The sequence below is a fragment of the Pseudonaja textilis genome, chromosome 1, assembly GCF_049901715.1.
Source record: "Pseudonaja textilis isolate UNSWEBS1 chromosome 1, rPseTex1.2, whole genome shotgun sequence".
In the NCBI taxonomy this organism is placed as follows: Eukaryota; Metazoa; Chordata; class Lepidosauria; order Squamata; family Elapidae; genus Pseudonaja; species Pseudonaja textilis.
The window spans coordinates 169,186,128-169,202,576 of NC_141990.1; the positions used below are offsets into that span (position 1 = coordinate 169,186,128).

A 16,449-nucleotide genomic window follows, 5' to 3' on the forward strand; every position below is an offset into this window, starting at 1 on the left:
TTAGAAGGAATGATGGACTTATCCCACTTAAGGAACTTAGTAATCATGGTAAACAGAGTTCAGCCAACTTTCTTTTTTGTTTTATTTGAATATCTACTCAAAGAAATCAAATATGCTGCACTTCTTCTGAAATACTATCCTTCTGACATAATCAAGGAATGATACTTCAAAGATTACCATAAATATACTGTGAAAAGTTTACACATTAACTAAATATATCAAGGAAAATAAAAGACAACCTGTTCTCTTAAATAATGAGAATATGTGACTCTCATCTGCAAGAAAGAAAATGCCACATTGCTTTCTACAACAGAAAGGAAGAGCAGCTTGCAATGAACTGAACTATTTAATCATTTTGTTCTACATTACTGATCAATATTCTGATTAGTAAGTGTCCTTTCAGCTAACAATGCTAGGGATTGTTCTTGGAATCTAGTTGGAATACCAACTCTGACCTCTGTCACTGAGTTAGCTCCATCATATCTCATCCCACTACATCTTGGAAAATCCTTCTTAGGACCATGCCAGCTTAAGTCTAGACCAATTAAAATTCATTATTACAGATATCTAACCCAACACTGCTTCTTATTGCACACCTATTGTGAAGGTAAGTCAAGGGCTTCTAGCAATGGAGTATAGTGCAGCAGAACAGTTTTCTTATCATAGTAATGATTCACTGTTATTTTACTTCTAATTTAAACTGTAATTACATGTTTTAAACAGATATAGATCAAGTTTTTGCCCCATATGTTAAATACAGGATCCGTGTTGTTTTTAACATTACTTCCCATTGTCATTTTGATTTCCATCATTGATAATCAATGTTTTGTCATTTACTTCAGAAACATCCAGTCATAAATTCAGTGGCCATACTTCGTTTTCATGTCATAATGAAACTTTTAAATGTATTCACATCCCATGAGTTACTGCTACTGCCACCACATATTATCTTTCAATTCTTTCAGTACAAAAAAGTATTAAACAAGCAAATTTTCTCTGTTACTTGCAGAGTACTGAGGTCTCATCATGAAGAAACCTCAAGCTAAGGTAATTAATTGAATTAATAAATGGATTTCTTCATTTTAATTGACCAGAATTTCCAGATGTGCACAAAATATTTTGGAATGAACCTTGAGGGGAAAAGAAATGTAGAAATACTGCAATACAGATGGAAAACTCTGAGAACAGTTGAAAACTGAAATGCTGTTGGGCAGGAAAGTAAAGAGGAAAGAGAGAGAAAAAAATGCGACATGTACAGGTGAAACTCGAAAAATTGGAATATCGTGCAAAAGTCCATTTATTTCAGTAATGCAACTTAAAAGGTGAAACTAATATATGAGATAGACTCATTACATGCAAAGCAAGATAGTTCAAGCCGTGATTTGTCATAATTGTGATGATGATGGCTTACAGCTCATGAAAACCCCAAATTCACAGTCTCAGAAAATTAGAATATTACATGCAATCAATAAAACAAGGATTGTACATAGAACAATATCAGACCTCTGAAAAGTATAAGCATGCATATGTACTCAGTACTTAGTTTGGGCCCCTTTTGCAGCAATTAATGCCTCAATGAGGCATGGCATGGAAGCTATCAGCCTGTGGCAGTGCTGAGGTGTTATGGAAGACCAGGATGCTTCAATAGCGGCCTTTAGCTCTTCTGCATTGTTCGGTCTCATGCGAGTTTGCTGGCCAATCAAGCACAGTAATCCCATGGTCATTGAACCAGGTTTTGGTGCTTTTGGCAGTGTGGGCAGGTGCCAAGTCCTGCTGGAAAATGAAGTCAGCATTCCCATAAAGTTCGTCTGTGGAAGGAAGCATGAAGTTCTCCAAAATCTCCTGGTAGCCGGCTGTGTTGACCCTGGACTTAATGAAGCACAGTGGACCAACACCAGCAGATGACATGGCTCTCCAAATCAACACAGAATGTGGAAACTTCACACTGGACTTCTTGCAGCATCTTGCAGTGTGTGCCTTTTCATTCTTCCTCCAGACTTTGGGTCCTTGGTTTCCAAATGAGATGTAAAAGTTGCTCTCATCAGAAAAGAGGGACTTTGGACCACTGAGCAACAGACCAGGTCTGTTTTTCTTTAGCCCAGGTAAGATGCTTCTGACGTTGTTTGTTGTTCAGGAGTGGCTTGACAAGAGGAATACATTTGAAGCCCATGTCCAGGATCCATCTGTGTGTGGTGGCTCTTGATGCACTGACTCCAGCCTCAGTCCACTCCTTGTGAAAGTTCCCAACACTTTTGGATGGCCTTTTCCTGACAATCCTCTCCAGGCTGTGGTCATCCCTGCTGCCTGTGCACCTTTTTCTTCCAGACTTTTCCCTTCCACATAACTTTCTATTAATGTGCTTTGATACAGCACTTTGGGAACATCCAACTTCTTTTGCAATTACCTTTTGAGGCTTTCCCTCCTTGTGGAGGGTGTCAATGATGGTTTCCTCACAACTGTCACGTCAGGAGTCTTTCCCATGATTGTGATTCCTACTGAATCAGACTGAGAGATCATTTAAAGGCCCAGGAACCCTTTGCAGGTGTTATGGCTTAATTAGCTGATTAGAGTGGGACACTTTGAGCCTAGAATATTGAACCTGTTCACAATATTCTAATTTTCTGAGATTATGAATTTGGGGTTTTCATGAGCTGTAAGACGTCATCATCACAATTATGACAAATCACGGCTTGAACTATCTTGCTTGGCATGTAATGAGCCTATCTCATATATTAGTTTAACCTTTTAAGTTGCATTACTGAAATAAATGGACTTTTGCACAATATTCTAATTTTTTGAGTTTCACCTGTAAAATCTTGTCCACAATATGCCAGTAACTGAATAAGAAAGAGAGGTTGCTGTTTTCCATGCCTATAAAACTCAGAGTAGTTTCTATCTACCTGGATAGAAATTATTATAGTAATTTATCCTTACTATTGCTAGATGGATAAATTTGCTTCTATACTGAAAGTGTGTTTCTGCAAGTGAATGACTCATATTTATGATGGTTGCAGTGTCCCAGGGGCATGTAATCACCTTTTGCGACCTTCTGACATGCAAAGTCACTGGGGAAGCCAGATTCACTTTATAACTATGTGACTAACTTAAGAACTGCAGTTCATTAGTTATATAATCTAGTCCATTTTTTAATAGATGATCTTGCTTAATGAGGTAGACTAAAATAATTAATAATTGTAATTAACATTCATTTTTCATGATAATATTTAATAATTAATCCCACAAGAGTAGAAAATTTCAGAATAAAGAATACTTACTTTGCATTAGCAGGTGGTTTGGATTCTCCTCCAAGACCAAATAAAGTTGCTATTTAGCTATAAATCTGTAGGTTTTACATAGCAACAAATTAGTATGTGTGTATGTTGAAATTCTATTAAAATATCTAGCATGCTAAGTAGTTTAAAACCCATCAGATATATGTGATAACCCTTCTAAGGCATAATAAACTGTTTCTGTTAATGCCTACTTAGGACTAGGAAAAGTTAATGGCTATTAAGACAGGTCACAATATGTGACTGAGCGGAGCATGTTAACTTTAGAATCACAAGTTGAGTGATCATAGTTATAGAAACTACCGGGAAAATTAATTACAGTGCATGCTGTGAGGAGGGTGATGCTTAAGGTTTTATGAATTACAAACTGCGAATAACTGTATTTAGAAAATGGAAATTTGATTTTAATCTCTTTTCCCAAGCTATGTAATTGAAGTAGTGCTTGTCATTAGGGTAAGCTAATGATTTTAAAGCCACCAAGGCCACATAGCTATATACTATGCTGTTATTGTTATATTTGGGCAGCAAATATTGGTTACAGTTATGGAAATGAAAGCTTCTCTGCCTGTCTTATTCTTGACTTTAATCCTTATGGAAGCCTAGAAATTCTGAATGCGCCAGTAACTTCACTATGCGAGGATGAGAATTTGGTTTTAGTCCTTGCTGCTTGCCACTTTATAAAATGGACTGTATTCCTCTTCCTTTTTGCTGAGAATGCTTATCATCACATCTGTCTCAACTAATACACAGGCAAGTATAAGAATGTGAGAAGCAAAGGTACATGATGGCCCAGAAGAGTTGTGAGTCTAAGGATGTGAAGAAAGCAGAAGGAGCAGAGGGGAAAGGCAAGCTGTCCTTCTATTAAAAAATAGCTTTCTCCAAATTGATATCCTCCAGATGTGATGGACAAAGGGTACTAGGTTGAGGAAGGCTCAATGGATACTGGGGAGGATATTAATTAGGGAAAAACTGAGACAGATAAGAAAGACAATCTGAAATAATTCAGTCAGTGGCAGCTGCTGCCATATATTGAAATGATGAATGTCTAGCTAAAACATGAACTAATTGTTGTCTGTTTGTCCAGCAAGGTGAATTTATGTCAACTTGTCAGCCCAGGAAATAGAAGAAAAGAAGCAGTCATGAAAACTGCCCCTCAGATATAACATGAGCCTTAGTGCTTCTTCTTAAAGTCATCTTCCCACACAAGTTGAGTTTTCAGATCGTTAGTTGTTCATTTCTGTCTGATCCAAAATACACCCAGAGGAATGCTGCTGAGGATTCAGCATGGTTGTAACACTTTCTTATAGGTCTCAATTCTTCATCTCTCAGAATTCAATTTTTAAGAATTAAGACTACACTACGAGGCAGCATCCATTAGCCTTGTTTTGTGGCTTCCCATGGAATTGAAAAGGAAAGAAGAGGACACAGCTCAGGCTGTTCTTCCACCAAAGTACAGGTAGAGCTGTGCTATATAGCAATGGTTGCCAACCAGTGGGCCAGGGACCACTGGTGGTCCGTGTTAGGAATGTAAGTCACCTAACATTTGGGTTGGAAAATATATAAACCAGGATAGACATTTTAATTCTGTCTCTTTAAGAGAATGCTAAAATGGTAATTGGGTGTGGTTCCTCAAATGGCCATAAGATGGAGCCAGAAATCTGGGTTGTTCTCCTTGTTGCTGAGAGTGTTGCAGTTCCTCCTATTGACTGTTGCTGATCATTGATGTAAGTCTGTTACTGAACTGTTTTTTGATACTGGACTTTGTTATTGGATTATCCCTAGACTGAAAACTGACTGTTTTAACTGTGAATGACTTGGACTGTGTTTGGACTTGGCTTAACTGTTTACTGGAAGTAAAAACCTACATTTTATTATACAGTGTAGCTGTGTGCTGTTTATGTGTTATTCTTCACCACTCTCACTATGTCTCCCTGTGTGCGCTCATTCTCCTAACAGGGAATTACCTCAGCAGTCTGTGAGAAAATTTTGATGGTCCACAGACAAATGTTACCTCCAAAATGTTAGATGGGTACGGAGTGAAGAGGTGGACATGAGAAGAGCAGATAACTTCTTTATTTGTGGTAAAAACACAAGCCCCGAAATTGTGGCTGGCACCAGCTTATGTAGCCAGCGCTATCCGTTTCAGCTACTGATGGGACTTTATTCCTCCCACCAGTGTCTGAGCCAATCGGTGGAGACTGACATCAGACTCCACTTGGCTGACATGGCTCCACTTGACTTGGCTGACATCAGACTCCACTTGGCTCCACTTATAAGGCAATACTTAACACCCCTCCCTACCTAGTCATAGTTCCACTAGTCCGTGCATATGTGCCTCACGTAGTCATGCAGGTAGGTGGGGCTTTGTGGGGTGCAACTGGACCTGAGCATTTCATTCATTCCTGGGATGGTGGTCTGTTCCTCCGTCACTCTGGGCCCTGTTGGTTCTTGTGTTGTGTGTCGGGATTCTGGTTGGTTGTTTTGGCTCATGACCCAGACTCTGATTTGCTCAATGTGTCTTTCCCACAGCTTCCCTTCATGAGTTTCTAATCAATATGACCTGGGCCCGGTAATTCCTATGATTTTTGCCCCCCATGTAATTATGGGCATAGACTGGGTCCTCTATGGTGAAGTGCCTTCATTTTCCGGTGAAGTCTGTGGGGGTTTTGTTGCTGTAATTGGGGTGCATTCTGTCTAGAGCCAATCTGAGTCTCTGGCCCATCAGTAGTTTGGCTGGGCTGCAGTGTGTGATGGAATGGGGCATGATGTGCTGTGTCAATAGTATTCTGTCCACCCTTTCTTGCCAGTCCCCCCAGCTCATCTTCTTGAGCATTTCTTTGGCCAATCTGACCATTCTCTTGGCCTGCCTGTTGGTGGCAGGATGTGCCGGTGCTGAGAGTGTGTGTTGGATCCCCAGCCCTGCCAAGAATCCCTCAAAAGGCTGTGTGGTAAATTGTTGGCTGTTGTTGGACACCAGAATGTCTGGTAGTCCGTGGGTTGTGAACAGTCTCCTCAGTGCTCGGATGGTGGTCATTTTCATGAGGATGACCTCCAGCCACTTGGAGTAGGTGTCTACCATGACCAGGAATGTTTGTCTCTGGCAGGGCCCAGCAAAGTCAATATGCACTTGGGCCCACAGGGCTGTGTGCGTCTCCTATTTTGTGGGTGTCACTGAGAGGGGGGCCGGTTGAGATTCTTGGCACAGGACGCAGGTGGCAACCCAGGTCTCGACCTTCTTGTCTAGCCCCAGCCACCAGATGTAGCTTCAGGTGAGTGCTTTCATCCAGATGATCCCGGGGTGGCCCTTGTGCAGTAGTATCAGAATCCTCTGCCATAATGGTGGTGGAACAACCACTCTCTCTCCCCACATCAGACAGCCCTTGAGCACTGACAGCTCTGTCTGCCTGGTCTTGTACAGTCCCACTCTATGGTTCCCGGCCACTCTCTCCATACCCCGTTTAAAATCTGTGCTATGGTTTTGTCCTTGGCGATGAGTCTCGTGATCTCCATAGACGTCATCAGTCTGGGACGGAGACTCTCTACCAACAATATGGACATGGAAGGTGCTGGGTCTTCCATGATGCCTGAAAGGGGGAAGAGGCTCAGGGCATCAGCATTGGTGATTTCTTTGCTGAGCCGGTGGATTAAGTGGTAGTTGTATGCCACCAGGAACACAGTCCATTGCAACGTGTGGGGTGAGAGGATATTCGGTGTTGGTTTGTCCCTGGTGAGGATGCCCAGCAATGGCTTGTGGTCTGTGATAAAATTGAAGCACCTACCATAGAAGTACTCGTGGAAGTGTTTTACCCCTGCTATGGCTGCAACGGCTTCCTTGTTGATTTGGCTATAGTTCCGTTGTGGCTTTGAGAGGGTTTTTGAATTATAGGTGATGGGAGCTTCCCTGCTGCTAGGAAGAGTGTGGCTGAGGACGACACCAATTTCATAGGGGGAGGCATCACATGTCAGAGTTAACGGTAGTGTCTTGTTATACTGGATGAGGACACTGTAGGATGTTAGTAGACTTTTGATTTTGTTAAACACGGCATCCTTGTGTGGTCCCCAGGTCCAGTCAGTTGCCTTATCCAGCAGTCTTTGGAGCAGTTCTGCAGTAATTGCTTTCTGTGGTAGGAAGATATGCTAGAAGTTGAGCAATCCTAGAAAGGCTTGCAGTTCCACTTTACTGTGGGGGGTGGGGGCATCCCTGATGGCCTGCATTTTCCAGTTGTGGGATGTATGCCCAATCCATCAATGAGGAAGCTGAGGAATTCCACTTGGAGGATGGCCAAATGGCATTTATTTCTTTTTAATTTTAGGGACTTGCTGCGGCTTCAGGCAGATCAGAGCTATGTTGGAGTCCAGATTAAATGAAATTGGGGTCCCCACATACTTGCCCAGCTTGTCATCGAACACATCCCCGAAGTCACGGTCAAGGGTTGCGATGTCGTTTTCCAGGGATGGGGGTGGCTCTGGTGGTGTGTATGCCGGTGATCTGGATTTGCAGGGGCTTGAACCACTCATGTCCCAGCAGGCTGGGTAGGTTCTGGTCCATGATGGTCAATGGTAGGGTTCATCTGAAACTGCCATAGCATATTTGGACTGCCTTCCAGCCCAGGAAAGATATGCAGCAGCCTTGGTAATCTTTTAGGATTATCGGCTGCGGCTCTAGTTGCCCGCTCCATGTCTGGGGCTGCAGCTTCCTTAGGGTATCCCATGAGACCATGGAGATGTAGGATCCCGAGTCCACCTCCATCTTGCACAGCCTGCCCTTGATGCTTACAATGGCCATGATTTTATTGGTTTCATATGCATCTGTGTGTTGCATTTGGGCTTGAGCATAGCCCATGAAGATGAAATGGTCATCTTCCTCTCTGGCATCATCTCTCCACTTGAATTTCCCACCGAAATTCTTCCTGCTTCCATCTTGGTGGCCATATTGTCTGATGGGAGATGATGCTTTCCAAGCTTGTCTATTGATTGACTGGCTGGCTCTGCAGGCTTCCAAGATGTGACCCTTGCAATCACACTGCCTGCATATAGTGTCTTTGAAACAGCATGCCAATAGGGAGTGATTTCCCCCACAACCTCCACATGGCCTGGACCCTTGCTTCCCTGCAGGTTTACTTGACTTGACTCAGTGGATGTCCTCCTTGTCCTCGTCACTGAACTCTGAGTTGGATGCGGCGTGGTTTGTGCAGTGGTCATCTGGGTGATGTGCACCTTCCCACTTCCCTTGATTTGTGCTGCGGAACTGTCCAAAGACTCTGCAGCACAGGCCTCATCAATAGCTTCCTTAAATGATAGATCCTCTCTGGCCAGCAGGCATTTCTGGAGGTGCAGGTCCCTCATCCCAAGGATTAGCTGGTCCCAGATCATGCCCTCGGCATTGGGGAACTTGCAGTTCTTTGACAGCTTCCGAAGTGCTGCCACAAATGCATTTATTGTCTCTCCCTCTCTCTAGAACTCATGGTGATTTGCCAGGTAGGACAGGGTTGGATCAAAATGTTCCTTCAGTGCCCATTGGAGCTTGTCCCAGGATACATTTTCTACATCGTTGGTCATGAGGGCTTCTACCAGCTCATAGAGTTGAGTCACAATATATTAGGAACAAAGCTTGCTTCTTCATGTTGGGGGCTGCCTGAAGTCTGTTCACTTCTAGATGAAGTTTGAATTGGGCCATGTAGGAAGACCATTTCTCCTTGGCCGGGTCTTAGGGGATGGACATCAGCCAGTGTGCCATGTTGTTCAGCAGGGTTGCAATTGTCGCGGTGGTTGATAAAATGTTGGCCAATGTCCATGTTGTGTCCTTGATTTCTCCTTCTAGGATCCCATCCTCATTACCAGTATTAGATGGGCACGGAGTGAAGAGGCGGACACAAGAAGAACAGGTAACTTCTTTATTTGTGCTAAAAACACAAGCTCCAAAATCACGGCTGGCACCAGCTTATATAGTCAGTGCTGTCCAACATTTCATCCACTGATGGGACTTTATTCCTCCTGCCAGAGTCTGGGCCAATCGGTGGAGTCTGACATCAGACATCAGACTCCACTCGGCTGGCCCTATAAGGCAATACTTAACACAAAGCACCCCCACAAGCAATTAATGGGGAATGTGAAGGACATGTGTTTGTGTTTATTTTCATGCTCATGATGTGCACTGAAGATGGTATTTGATTTCCTTATATGAGGTGCAATGACAATAAGGTAAACTAACTAACTAATCTAGGCTGTGCGGGAACACAAGGCTTACGTTGCTTGCATTGCGAACAACATGAGGTAGTGAGGGGAGTGGGGAAAGGGCAGAGGGGGGGAAACTTGTCCCACTCGCCCCATATGCCTCGCCTGGCCACTGCTTCTTTCCACTTCTTTCTTCTGCTGCTTTTGGCTGCACATAAGGAAAGCAGCAAAAGTCTTTCTTTCCTCCAAACTCTGCCAGAAATGAGTCTTTGGGACCCTGCAAGGCATCCTGCTCCAAGAGGCTGTGCCAGCAAAGATTCATTTCTGATGGAGTTTGGGGGAGAGAAAGAAAAACTTCTGCTGCTTTCCTTGAATGAAGCCAAAAGTCTCTCCCCGCTGCTCCGAGAACGGAGCTGGAAATGGTATCCTGTGATCCCAAATAAAGAACGATCAATCAGTAGGAAAACAGGGTAGGGAATTTTCTTGCAGACCTTTTTGGGGATTTTCCCAAGGTCTCTGGTCCTCAGGATTTAAAATTATGAGTTTGGTGGACCCTGAAGTCCAAAAGGTTGGCGACCCCTGCTATATAGCCACTGCTTTCCCGCAACTAATATTGCAAGAGCTGATAATGAGAAATCATGAGAAAGAGGTCCCAATCCATTGAAACTGGGCATTTCAATATTTCTTCTTATTTTCAAGAAATGCTATAATTAAGGATGTGTGGCCTGGCTGATGCTCAAAGTATTATTTAATTTTTAAAATATATTGACTTCTCCATTGTAGTGTGCTAAACATCTTGGCAGCACCAGCAAATCAATTGCATTCTTTTAGTCATGAAGGCGCCATGTTTTAAATTAAACGAATGCATGAATAGATGTATCGAATTAGTCAGTAAACCAGATGGAAGTGATACCAAAAGACAAATCTCCAGATATTCATTTTTAAAAATGGACTGATCTTTAATGTATTAGGAATGTGAAAGCAATTGTAAAGCATGGGTTGAAGTTGGGAGCCACATTATTACATCAAAAAAAGTTATATGCTTCTGAACTTTTTTTAAAATTTTAGATTGCTGTGCAAATAACACTTTACAAATGCAAATCAATATATTATTAACATCATAGAAAGCATAAATATTGTTGATATTATTGGTACAGATACAAATTACAGATAATGTAATATAGGTGATTTGCTAACAGAACTTTTAATGTACTGCCTACACTGAAAAATTTCTTTAAAATTAAGGGAGATGTTCAGAGATTTATTCACTTGAAAATAACCCAGTTTGAACTGAATAGCACAGTCACATATCAGCAGATAACCACAGGAAATGGCAGAGTGCTAACAAAACAAACTATTAGCAAAAGTGGCATTTGATCATAAGGCAAGGAGGCATTGAAAAATGTTTCCCCTTTTGCATTTGAGAACCAAGAAGGGACAGGAAAAGAGAAAGAAAAAGAAAAAGAAGGAAAGAGGGGAAAAGAGCAAGAAGGAAAAAGAGGGAAAGAGGGGAATGAAGAAAGGAGAATGAAGAGGGAAGGAAAAGGAAGAAAAAAAGGAAGGAAGGAAGGAAGGAAGGAAGGAAGAAAGGAAGGAAGGAAGGAAGGAAGGAGATTATAATGAGAGGGAAGGTCTGAGGGAAGTCCTGCCTTAACGACCATCTGAGCACTGCTGACCTTTCGCCATCCTCTTGTCTCCTCCTCCTGACCTCTCCTGATAATCTCTCATCCTATTGCTGAAGATGCTTTGGTTACTAAGCCATGTATCCTTGTGTGGAGAGGGCCTCCCTCTGATCCACACACGTTGCCCTCCTGCCACGCCATGAGCAACCTGGCCAAAGAGAATGAGAACAGCAGCAGCAGCAGCTTTGAGAAGGAGGTAAGTACAGCCAGGCACGCCTTCACGGAAATGGGGCTGGGCTGAGCTGTGAGGTCCTGGTGTGAAGTCCTGGTGCCCTGGGAGTTTGAGGGTCAGCCCTCTGCTGCCTAGGGCTCTGGACAGCCTACACCACTAGGTCTTCCACATGGTTGGAGAGGGATGGCAAGGCTTCTCTGGAGAACAAGGGTTTGGCCCTCTCCCTGGTCTCGCCTTCCTCCTCTGGAGTCAATGGATCCCCAGTCCTGCCCGGGCCATCACAGGTGCCCTCGACATGAGTGATGTCAAGCTGGTCATGCCCACCCTGGCCACACCCATCCTAGCCACACCCACCTAAGATCAAACACAACCCTGATGCAGCCCTCAATGAAACTGAATTTGTTTTTTTAAATTAATTTTTATTGTAGAAAAAACATTTATTTGACATACATTTAAAACAGACAAATCAACATACATACATACATACATACATACATACATACATAGCCATAGAGATTGAAAAAAGACCTGGAAGCATGAATAGAAGAGATGATTCCACCAGACTGTCAATCATTTGGAAGCCTGCACTCACAAACAAAAAAATCTCCACACTACAAGCCAGGCAAACACCTGGGCACAAACAGATCCCCCCTGATACCTCCAGCTCAAACACACCCCAACCAGGCATCCAGATGAAACCTAGCTTCCTAACAAATGATAGCTGTCCATTTGCTCAGAGCCAAGCTGCACTAAAAGCCTCCAATACAGGAATACAATGTTGCCAGCCAATCAAGACACAAAAAAGCCACAAAACAGACAGAAGATATTAGAAACACCAATCAAGCAGAACACAGCAAACTCCAAGACCAATAAACACAGACCAAGACTCCCAACCAATCAGGATGAAGAAAAAACCATTCTGGCACAGCAATAGGCTAGCTCCAAATTTAAACTGAAACAACTGTAAAAGTCTGATTCACAGACGAACACAATACAGAAGCCTGATGATGGCAGATGAGATTCTGCCGAAACGTTGCTACAACTTACAATGACGTGGGAAAATACCCGAACAAAGCTGAATACCATATATATATATATGGATCTTTGGTTATTTGGGTTTTTTCCTGCGTAAAATTGGAAGTAGCTAGGTGACGTTTCAATGAAGTCTCATTCATCATCTTCAGGCTTGTGTCTTCGGCTTTGTGCTTCTCAGAGTAATGTGAGCTTGCAGCTGCTTCTTCCTTTTAACTGCTAGTGGGGGTGTGGCTTGATTGGGTGGGGGCTTGTCTGTGTTCTGATTGGGTGGGGTGTGTTCTCATTGGTTGGGGGTTTGTCTGTGTTCTGATTGGGGGGGTTGGCTGTGTTCTGATTGGCTGGAGGTGTGTTCTGTTCAGGTGGGGGCTTGGTTGTGCTCAGGTTAGTCTTAGTTGCTGGGGGATTTGAGCTGGTGAGCTGTGATCCTGCTGTTTGGCTTCACGTTTGTGGTCGCGCTGCATCTTCATGGTGGGCGTCAGTTCACTTCATGTATGGGTCGGAGGGGTTTAAAGCAGGTAGTGATGCAGCTGCAGTGCGGCTTCTGGTCCATGGTCGTGTCTCATCTTCTGTGTGGGTATGAGTCTGCTTTCTACATGGAAGTGTGGTGGTAGCATCTTGTGTGGCCCTCGTGGGTGTGAGTCTGGTGTCATTCTTCATGTTAGGTACTCATCTGTTCATGAGGGCAGGTTTCCAAATGGCTGGTAGGCGGGACGTGTCAATTCATTTATTCATGCTGTGTGGGCGTTTTTCTATTTCTATGGCTTCTCTGATTATTCTGTTGTTGAAGTGTTCAGTTTTGGTGATAGTTCTGGTATTTTTAAAGTCAATCTCATGTCCTGTGACTTTGAGGTGTTGGACCAGGGAAGAGGTCGGTTCTTCTTTTTTGATTGAGTTCTTGTGTTGCTCAAGGCGTGCACTTATTCTTCTGTTAGTTTGTCCGATGTATGTGGTGGGGCAGGCGGTGCAAGGGATTTCATATACTCCTTGGTTTTCTAACTTGATTTTGTCTTTAGGGTTTCTTAGGATGGTGGATATTTTTCTGTTTGTGCAGAATGCTGTTTTAATGTTGTGTTTTTGGAGGATCTTGCTGATTTTGTCTGTAGTGCCTTTTATATATGGGAGGAGGGCTTTGCCGTTCTCTTGTTCTCTGTCTTGAATTTTGGTTGGGGTTTCTTTTTGGATTAGGTGGGTAATCTTCCTTCTTTGGAATCCATTGGCTGTTAGTACGTTAGTGAGAGTGTGTAGTTCAGTTTTGAGGTGTTGTTCGTCGGCTAAGCATTTTGTTCTGGAGATGAGTGTCTCGGCTACGGAATTGATCTGTGCTGGGTGGTGGTGTGAGAGTGCGTATAGATAGAGGTTTGTATGTGTTTTCTTCTGGTAGATGGTGTGTCCTAGGGAGCCATTGGATTTTTTGTATGCTAAGAAGAAAGGGAAGTTGATTGTTAGCTTCTGTTTCCATGGTGAATTGTATTTTGGGGTGTAGGCTGTTGAGGTGTGTGAGGAAGTTGTTCAGTTTTTCTTTCCCGTGTGGCCAGATTATGAAGGTGTCATCTATGTATCTGAGCCAGAGTTTGGGTTTGTGATCATATTTTTCTAGAGCTTGTGTTTCAAAGTGTTCCATGTAGAGGTTTGCGATGACAGGTGAGAGGGGTGATCCCATGGGTGCTCCTTCTATTTGTTTGTATTTTTGTCTGTTGTAGGTGAAGTATGTATTGGATAGGCAGTGGTTGGTCAGATCTAGGATGTGCTTGGGGCGGTTGTATTTGTTTTGGATGGCCGTCAAGGCTTCTTTTATTGGCACTTGGGTGAAGAGGGATATGACATCGAAGCTCACTAGTAGGTCGCTGGGTTGTAAGTTTTGTTTCTTTATGATCTTGATGAACTGGAATGAGTTACTTATGTGTGAGTTGATGGATTCTGCATAGGGCTGTAGTTGTTTGGCAAGAAATTTGGCTAGGTTTTGTAGAGGTGAGCCTATGGAGCTGACTATTGGTCTAAGTGGGGTTCCTTCTTTGTGTATCTGGGTGGGGCATAAAGCGTAGGGCATCTGGATGATTTCTCTCTGGGTATGATTCTTTGCTGGATTTCTTTGCTGATGGGGGAGGCTTTTATTTTGGATCTGGTGGTTTTTTCTAGGTAGGTGGTGGGGTCTGTGTTTAGGGGTTTGTATGTGGGGTCTTGGAGTAGGTTGGTTAACTTGGTTTGGTAGTCAGATGTGTTCATAACCACTGTCATGTTGCCCTTGTCTGCTAGTAGGATTATTATGCTGGTGTCTTCTTTCAGGTTAAGTAGTGCAGTTTGTTCTTCTTTGGATAAGTTGCTTTTGGGAGGTTTGCTAGTGCAGAGGATGTTGGTGATTTCCAGTCTGATTCTATTAGTATCATCAGGGTTGGTTTTGGTCAGGCTGGTTTCAACTCTGCATATGATGGTTTCTGTGGGGATGTGTTTGGGAGCAACAGCAAAGTTGAATCCTTTCGAAAGGACATTGGTTTTGGCTTCGGTGAGGATCTTATCTGAGATGTTGTGCACTCTTTGTTTCATGTGTGGCTGTGAGGGGGGAGGAGTTTGTTTCTGGCGTTGTTGTAGTTTTCTGAGTTTGTTGGTGTGTGTGTTTGTCTTGAGGGTGGTCTGTGTTTCGGCTCTCCAGACTGCGAGTTGTTTGGATTTGTCCCAATGTAAGGGGTGAATCTTGTTGCTGAGTCTGAGGTGAAGTGTGAGGAGATCTTTGTTGATTTGGTCTAGGAGGAATCTTTTTGTGTGAAGTTCATTTCTAATTAGGGCCAATTCTATTCTTTTTAGGATGCGTTTGGTGGCTGCTGTGTTGGTGTGGAATTTCAATTGGAAGCTTATGGGGATTAAATTTTGATCTCGGCAGTTGCATAGGAATGCGAGGTCACATAAAATGGAAGCTCTCTGGACTTCAAGTTTTTCAACCCACCACCTGACCAGGACTGTCTGAAACAAGAACAACAATTTTGGCAAAATAATCATTTTTACTATCAAAATACGTCCCAATAGCGATAACTGCAATTTGACCCAATTATCTAAATCTTTAACTATTTGCGTTAACTTATCATAGTTATATTTTTTAATCGATGAACATCTAGCAGTCAACCAGATCCCTAGGTATTTTACTTTATTTACTACCTGCATACCTAATTTTTTGCTAGTTCTTCCTTCTGCACATTTGTATAGTTTTTTGTTAACACTTTTGTTTTTTCTTTGTTCATTTTTAACCCTGCTACCTTTCTGTATTCTTCTATTTCTCTTAGTAGTATAGGGCTTGCTTCTAAGGGTTCTTCTAATATAAATGCCATATCATTGGCGAATGCCTGCAGTTTGTATTCCTCTTTTTTAATTTTTACTAAGAGAGTCTCTTCTGCCAATATATACAATAGAGGAGCTAGGGGGCAGTCTTGTCTTACTCCCTAATTTATCTTTATGGTATCTGTATTTTCCCCATTTATTAATATTTTTGCAGTTTGCATGTTATAAATTGTCCTATAAAATTTTCACCAAATTTCATGCCTATCAGTTGTTTAATAAGGAAGTTCCAATTCAGGTTGTCAAATGCCTTCTGGGCATCTAAAAATATCAATGCCATTGTCTTGGTTGAGTATACTTCATAATATTCTAATATATCCATAATGTTTCTTGTATTTGTTTTTATTTGCCTATGGGGAAGGAAGCCATTCTGATCAGTGTGGATAATTCTACTTAATACTCTCTTTAATCTTTCCGCCAATATTGTAGACATTATTTTGTAATCTACATTTAAAAGTGATATTGGTTTATAGTGTTGAATTTTATGTGGGTCTGATTGTTCTTTATAAATAAGGGTAATATATGCTTTCATCCATGATTTAGGCATGTTCATTGTACAACCTACTCTCTAATAAACAATTTGGTTTCAGAAAAAAACTATCCTGTAATCTTCAACTCTTACACTGAAAAAACATATGGACTACACAACTCAATCAGGGCAAAGTGATAGATGCAATCTACATAGACTTCTGTAAAGCCTTTGATTCAGTGGTACACAACAATCTATTCCCAAAACTAAAATCTTATAGTATCTCTGGACACCTGTATAACT

The 16,449-nt window shown here is 42.4% G+C and overlaps 1 long non-coding RNA gene across 1 annotated transcript; it reads left to right on the plus strand.

Annotated features, from left to right (window-relative positions):
• The first annotated feature begins 1,007 nt into the window (after positions 1-1,007).
• Positions 1,008-16,225, plus strand: LOC148127916 (uncharacterized). The gene is made up of 4 exons (XR_015741208.1): positions 1,008-1,047; positions 9,112-9,175; positions 11,206-11,342; positions 15,153-16,225. It is a non-coding gene; the product is annotated as an uncharacterized LOC148127916 (long non-coding RNA).
• The last annotated feature ends 224 nt before the right edge of the window (positions 16,226-16,449 follow it).